This window comes from Opisthocomus hoazin, chromosome 8, assembly GCF_030867145.1.
Source record: "Opisthocomus hoazin isolate bOpiHoa1 chromosome 8, bOpiHoa1.hap1, whole genome shotgun sequence".
Lineage (NCBI taxonomy): Eukaryota > Metazoa > Chordata > Aves > Opisthocomiformes > Opisthocomidae > Opisthocomus > Opisthocomus hoazin.
Genome location: NC_134421.1, coordinates 56,172,705 through 56,181,138, shown reverse-complemented (window position 1 = coordinate 56,181,138; position 8,434 = coordinate 56,172,705).

Genomic DNA, 8,434 nt, shown 5'->3' with positions numbered 1-8,434 from the left:
TGAGTAGTCAGATTATTCTTTTCAACATTTACTGGTTTTGAGTGCTCAGACTCATTGGGAACTGGAGGGATGGAGAGAGAACAAAGAAAGCAACCCCTGTGAAACTGGAATTATGATGTAAGCATGTATATTCCATGACAATAAAATAGGAGGGATACATGGTCTGAAGGTTAGAAAATCCAAAGATAAAGTTACATTTTCAGAAACTTTCCCAAAATATTTGATAGCCTAAAATAATGAACTAGATATTGCTGACACATCACTTGTCATCTTAAAGTTTATCTGTCATGTTGTCTATAAGGTATGCTATGACTCATCTAATTTATTGTCCAACATATGTAGTTAGCTATTAATGAAAGGACAATACAGATTATTAAAGAAATGATATATGGAGCCATCTGCTTAAGTGTATAACAGTAGAAAGGTAGGTTAATACAGTGTATGTCAATATATGCTAATCACTTGAATTATGCCACTGCAGCAAAAAGATCTAAAAGATTCAGCTTGGGTGCCTAAGGTTGGGGGCCTAAATCTGTATTTGGGCAACTGCTTTTCAGGGCTGTCAAGTGTTACGTACACAGCTCACACAGTCCACTGAGGTCAGCAAAGGCTGTGATTGCTAAGCCCTCCTGAAAATAAGATCATCTGAATTTTGTGCTACTCTGCCTGACTTTTGGCTTTGGTTTTAAAACTTTGGCCAGAGGTATCTGAGGGAGTGAGGGTTAAACATCCCTTTTGTCAGCTTGACTGAGATTTATTGTGTAAAGCACTTCTTCCCAAGAAAGACGTTTAATGCTATTGACTGCAAGGTTGCCTACTTAAAAGTGCATTGTGACAAATGGTAGATATCACATAGAACAAAATTGTAGAGTAATTCAAGATATGAGCGTGTAAGGTATGTATATCAGAGTAGCAGCTTCATTTTTTGTGGGGGCAAGTTAGAACCTCATCCATTTCACTTAAAGGCATTAAATATTTTTGTTAGTTTGACAGCTATTATGGGCTTGATCCTGTTATTCAAGGCAGTCATTAAACTCCCATTGACCTAAAGTGAGTAAGAATGGGGCCAAGCTTTTGAATATGCAAAGCAGACACTATGAGATGAAAAAGAACTGATGGATAATATTACAGAGTGAAAGAAGCATTACAGTGGCTGTTGCATACAAACAATAATAATCCTAATAATTGTCTTATGACTTCAAATATTTTGTACTGCAGTATTATATCTGTTAAACATTTTCCTGTTAAACTTAGGACCTTCTGTATCTTTCAAGAAATTTATCCATTTTTGCACTGCTATTTTGTAGAAGATAGAGCAGATAAACTGCTCTATATTTTATAATGTTGCATTTATTCTTATCTGTGGGTTGTATGACATTCTCTAAGTGCTCAGGAAGGACATGGAAATGTGAACGCTGTAATAGAGAAAAAAAAGGTCTCTACCCTGTAGGTCTACACATAAACCACTGTTCAAAGTTTGTCTCTTATTGCATACTGTTCTTCTAGCCTATGACTTCTGCATCCTTGGCTTCATGGAGCTCCAACTTCGGTAGAAACTGTGAGGGTTGTGTGCAGGAGGAAGGAGAATATCTTCCTGTTTTTTCTGCAGCTCATTGTCTATGAATAGCCGGAAACTGTTTTTTTAGGTTGAAAATGATGTTGACTCCAGGATTTTTACCCAAGAACTAAAAATCCTGGAGTCAACATCATTTTCACAATCAGCATGTCTACAAAAGATGGATTCACAGAAAAGGTTACCTTGGTTAGGCTTTTCTGAGTAGCAGAGAAGTCTGGGCTCCTGATCATGTGGGAATACAAGCATCTAATGTGAAGAAAACCAGGAGTTCAGAGGCTTTCATTGTCCCTGTATGTCCTCTTACCTAGCTCTGATTCTGCATTTTACCAAAATTATTAGAGAAAAAGCCAACATGCAGTTTATGCCATGTTTCTTTTCAGTAAAAGGGTCTCTGCTGGTGTTGCTAACATTGTTCATTCTGTGTTTTGAAATATAAAAAGAAATGCCTTCAGAAATGACTGAACTCTTTATATCAGTACTACTGCATCTAGAGACCTTTACATGAAGTCACAAGGATAAGCTCAGACAAGCAAAGCTGAAGATTTACACCATTATCTCAGCTTTGTTACTTCAGAAAAGGCCATGGATATGGTGAAAACTGAGGAAAATGTCTGTTTGTGAGAAAATGTGGAAAAAGATAACTGATGTTCAGATTACCACACGTTTCTTATTATTATCATGCGATTCACGTTATTATGCACTTCATAGCATAAATGTAAAGGAGTTATGTTTGATAGAGAATTTTGTACACAATGGTGTAGAATGTCTGAAGTCAAAATATGTAAACTAATTACTGTCTAGGTCTTGACATAATAGGAGACATCATGTCAAGAATCTGCTTCTTAACCCCATAATTGCATAATTAGAAGAAGTAGTGGATTCTAGGCATTTAAAACGCCCTAATTGCAGGTTGCATTGAGTCATTTCTTCTTACTTACTCAATAAGCATCATCAGAGATTATCAAATAAGGACTTAATTAGAGGATCTCTTTAATATACATAATATACATTTGGTCAAATGAAATAATTTGATAACATTGGGACGTAGGTGTGACGACTCTCACGCATGTTAAACCTAGCCTTATAAAAATGAGTGGTTTTAATGGCCTTTAGACAATTTCTTAAAACTGTAGTAGGAAGCCAAATACGAAGGAGGCAAAGAAAGTTATTTCTAGAAATAAACATGTTTATTAATGATGAAGTAAGTGAAAGAGACAAATCTAGGAGAAAAAGAGTACTTCTATCATTACAATGCATTTTATGCTTCAGCACAAAAATGAAAACAAGCCTTTTCATTGTTTCTTTTTTTGATCTGTCATGTGTCATTGATGTCCTTGCTCCTTCGTTGTTCCTATGAAACTTACGGGTATTTGCTGCCTGTGCTTAGGAGCATGAAATAACAAGACTGGGACTTGATGCATAAGTGTGTATCTCTTGCTGATGCGCACTTCAGTCTGGTACATCTACCAAGACGTGCTTAAGGAGGATCCAGGTGCAGGGTCAGACCAAGGGACCACTCTTTGTGGAGACCCAGGCTGTTATCCTGCTAACTACTGATGTCTGAGTTATGGAAGGGTCTCAGTTTTAGCAATGTTTTCCATGGCTATCTTTCGAGCACAGTTACGAGAGGCGGTAGAGAACATACACATTTCTTCACAGAATGAACCTACAGGGCCATTTAGGTAGCTCAGCACTACCTCTGACTTGCACAACAGGGGTAACTCAAAATTTTTGCAGGACATGGATGGTCAGGCCCATTGCCTTCAAATCTTTCTCACTGAAGTCAGTTTAGGTAAGTGTTTTAACACTCAACCCTCTATGTCATTAGACATCCTTGTTTTCAGGAATCCAAAACATGCTATTTTTAAAAACTTGCACTCAGAAATAACTCAGCTTTATGTATTTCACACTTTCCACAATAAACAATAATAACTTCTTGATCTGAGGTAAAGCAAAGAAATAGTATGTCAGCATTAAATCCAATCTTCTGTCCCTTGAAATACGCTTGATTTTAAACTCAGAATAAGTTTTATAAAGATCACTATGTTTTGAGCTCAGTTACAGTTTGTATTCAAAGTAAGGTGAAATGAGTAAATTATCTTGTTTTTACAGGACAGTAGATGAAATGCAGAAGCTCAGGGAATGTTTGCTTTGCTTTTGTGCTCATTCAATTCATTCAAGATCAGAAAGAAACAGGAGATTGCAAACACACCTGTCGTAAATCACAGATATATTCCTAAAACATCAAGCAAAGTAAAGATTTTCAGTTTTATAAATTGGTATATGTTCTTTTTCAGCATTGATCTGAAAGGTTATTAATAATCTAGTCTGATTTAAAAACCGATTTTAAGTGAAAATGAAAGGAAATTTTGAAAGTAAAAAGCAGTAAAAACTGAAAAATCCAATTTCATGTGAATAAGTAAGTTCAAACTACTCAAATATAGTACTCTAAGGACTTTCTTTACCCTATCTTTATTTGCAAGAAATTTAACCTTTCTACCTCTCCCAGAAAAGAGGCCAGGAAATTTAGCAAAGAGTATCAGATTGTGTGTAATCCTTTAATGAAGGCTTTGCTTGACCATAGTTTCTTGTTAAGTAAGGATTAATTAATTAATTAATTAAATCTCATGTTGTTAAGAAGTTGATTTGACATTTCCAAACACAGAACAAGGTGTGAAGGGCAGAGTTGCCTGAAACGCTGCAAACAAATGAGAGGATGACTCCTCCCCTTGTTCATCCACCAGAAAGCACTCAGTTTATATTTTGAAAGATTATTTATCACATACATCTGTCTGTAATTCTCAATAGTGTTTTCTCTGTCTTTGCTTCCTTGTTATGGACTTTTTAATGTAAATCTAAGATTATCTCTTTTTAACTTACAACACTGCAGTGGGTACTTAATTGTAGTTAATTCTGATCTATTTAGACTTTTGCTGTCAAATTAAGTAGAAAGTTGCATTGTTTTTTAATTATACACTCCACTAAAGGTACCACAGTTGAATTAATTTTGTCTACCAAAGATCAATTTTAGCAAGTACTATCTCCTTTTGTTCTTTTGGAGTGCAAGTCCATCATGTGAATTGCCTGTCACCTAGTAATTCTGGAACTGTTTCTTATAATAATGCTTTTACTTTAATTTCAGAACTATTTAAAAATGGATGTCTGGACTGCTTCATTGTGTAGAACATCAAAATTAGTTGAGAGGTTTTATTTCTGTCTCGGGTGCCTTCAGTAGGCTTTAACTTCGAGATCAGAATCTTTCTGACACCTGTAACAGGGATACTAGAAAGCAATCCACATATTTTTAGCTGTTTCCAGTGCAATACCATTTGTTTTTTTTTTAAAAAGATCTAAACACCTTTGAGAATTTAAGAACATCTGTCACTGGTGCTTCAATTTCTTATTTAACTAGGTGTCTACTTTTAGTCTTTCTGTCATCCTTATTATTCCATCTTTTCTGTTTTCTTCGGCTGGGAACAAGACAGATAGCTAGCTACTTCTCTACCAGCCCTACTGGTCACTGAGCCACTGTCTGCAAACTGACATAGGGAAAAAAAAATGCTCAAAGAGCTTATGACACTTCAGAAACTGTGATGGATGACTTTCAAGGCTGCTGCTGTCTTTTTGCTTTTGTTTCCTTTCTTTTCTGAACAGTGACATATTCATTTCCATTAATTCTTTTTGATTTGTAAAGAAAAAAGAAGGGAATGCTCAAAAAAGCATGCAACAGACGTTAAAGATTTAATTAATTAATTTCATAGAATTATAGAATGGTAAGGGTTGGAAGGGACCTTAAAGATCATCTGGTTCCAACCCCCCTGCCATGAGCAGGGACATCTTCCACTAGAGCAGGTTACTCAGAGCTCCATCCAGCCTGGCCTTGAACACTGCCAGGGAGGGGGCAGCCACAGCTTCTCTGGGCAACCTGTGTCAGTGCCTCACTATCTTCATGGTGAAGAATTTCTTCCTAATATCTAACCTAATCCTGCCCTCTTTTAGTTTACAGCTATTCCCCCTTGTCCTGTCACTACACACCCTTGTGAAAAGTCCCTTTCCATCCTTCCTGTAGGCCCCTTCAGGTACTGGAAGGCTGCAGTCAGGTCACCCTGGAGCCTTCTCTTCTCCAGGCTGAATGGCCCCAACTGCCTCAGCCTGTCCTCATAGGAGAGGTGCTCCAGCCCTCTGATCATCTTTGTGGCCCTCCTCTGGACCCGGTCCAAAATATCAATGTCCTTCTTATGTTGGGGGCTCCAGAGCTGGATGCAGTACTCCAGGTGGGGTCTCACAAGAGCAGAGTAAAGGTGCAGAATCACCTCCCTCGACCTGCTGGCCACACTTCTCTTGATGCAGCCCAGGATATGGTTGGCCTTCTGGGCTGCAAGCGCACATTGCTGGCTCATGTTGAGCTTCTCATGCACTAGTACCCCCAAGTCCTTCTTCTGAGGGCTGCTCTCGAGCCACACTACATCCAGCCTGTACTTGTGTTTGGGATTGCCCTGACCCATGTGCAGGACCTTGCACTTGCCCTTGTTGAACTTCATGCAGTTCATACAGGCCCACCTCTGCAGTCTGTCAAGGTCCCTCTGAACAGCATCCCTTCCCTTCAGTGTGTCAGCCACACCACACAGCTTGATGTCATCTGCAAACTTGCTGAGGGTGCATCCAGTCCCACTGTCCATGTTGTCAACAAAGATATTAAACAACACCGGCCCCAGTACCGACCGCTGAGGCACACCACTCATCACTGGTCTCCACCTGGACATCGAGCCGTTGACTGCAGCTCTTTCAGTGCATCAATCGAGCCAGTTCGTTATCCAGCGAGTGGTCCATCTGCAAATCCATGTCCTTCCAATCTAGAGACAAGGCATCATGCGGGACAGTGTCGAATGCCTTGCACAAGTCCAGGTAGACAATGTCAGTTGCCCGCCCTTTGTCCACCAAAGTTGTAACCCCATCATAGAAGGATACCAAGTTGGTCAGGCACTATTTGCCCTTGGTGAAGCCATGTTGGCTGTCCCCAGTCACCTCCTTGTTATCCATGTGCCTTAGCATGGTTTCGAGGAGGATCTGCTCCCTTATCGTGCCAGGCACAGGGGTGAGACTGACTGGCCTATAGTTCCCCAGGTCTTCCTTTTTTGCCTTTTTAAAAATGGGAGTGATGTTGCCCCTTCTCCAGTTGGTGGGGACCTCCCCAGACTGCCACGACCTCTCAAATATGATGGAGAGTGGTTTGGCAACTTTGTCCGCCAGTTCCCTCAGGACCCGTGAATGCATCTCATCAGGTCTCATGGACTTGTGCACCTTTCCTAACTTGCTCCCTGGCTACTCGGACGATTTCTCTGTATTCCTCCCAAGATACCTGTCCTTGTTTCCATCCTCTGTAAGCCTCCTTTTTCTGCTTCACTTGGCCAGGAGCTCCTTGTTCATTCACGTAGGCCTCCTGGCGCTTTTGCCTGACTTCCTCTTTGTTGGGATGCACCGCTTCTGAACTTGGAGGAGGTGATCCTTGACTACTGACCAGTTTTCTCGGGCCCGTCTTTTCACTAGGGCTTTAGAATCATAGAATCATAGAAAGTTTTGGGTCGGAAGGGACACATAGAAGTCACCTAGTCCAACCCCCCTGCAACAAGCAGGGACACCACTAACTAGATCAGGTTGCTCAGAGCCCTGTCCAACCTGGTCTTGAATGTTTCCAGGGATGAGGCCTCCACTACCTCTCTGGGCAACCCGTTCCAGTGTTTCATCACGCTCATTGTAAAGAATTTCTTCCTTATATCTAGCCTAAACCTACCCTGTTTTAGTTTAAAACCATTACCCTTCGTCCTGTCACTGCTGTCTCTACCAAAAAGATTGTCCCCATCTTTCCTATAAGCTCCCTTTAAGTACTGAAAGGCTGCAATCAGGTCTCCCCGCAGCCTTCTCTTCTCCAGGCTGAACAAGCCCAACTCTCTCAGCCTGTCCTCATAGAAGAGGTGTTCCAGCCCTCGGATCATTTTTGTAGCCCTCCTTTGGACCCGCTCCAACAGTTCCATGTCCTTCTTGTGCTGAGGGCTCCAGAGCTGAACGCAGTACTGCAGATGAGGTCTCACCAGAGCAGAGTAGAGGGGCAGAATCACCTCTCTCGACCTGCTGGCCACGCTTCTCCTGATGCAGCCCAGGACACGGTTGGCCCTCTGGGCTGCCAGCGCACATTGCCGGCTCATGTCCAGCCTTTCGTCTATCAGTACCCCCAAGTCCCTCTCAGCAGAGCTGCTCTCGATCCTTTCATCCGCCAGCCTGTATTGATAGTGGGGATTACCCCGACCCAGGTGTAGGACCTTGCACTTGGCCTTGTTGAACCTCATGAGGTTCACACAGGACCACCTCTCCAGCTTGTCCAGGTCCCTCTGGATGGCATCCCGCCCTTCTGGTGTCTCAACCATACCACTCAGCTTGGTGTCATCTGCAAACTTGCTGAGGGTACACTCGACATTGCTGTCCATGTCATTGATAAATATATTGAACAGCACTGGTCCCAGTACGGACCCCTGAGGGACACCACTCGTCACTGGTCTCCATCTGGACACTGAGCCGTTGACCACTACCCTTTGGCTGCGACCATCCAACCAATTCCTTATCCACCGAACGGTCCACCCATCAAATCCACGGCTCTCCAATTTAGAGAGAAGGATGTTGTGGGGGACCGTGTCAAAGGCTTTATAAAAATCCAGATAGATGACGTCCATTGGTTTTCCCTTGTCCACCCTTGTTGTTACACCATCATAGAAAGCCACTAGGTTGGTGAGGCAGGACTTGCCCTTGGTGAAGCCATGCTGGGTGTCTCAAATCACCTCCCTGGCCTCCATGTGCCTTAGCATA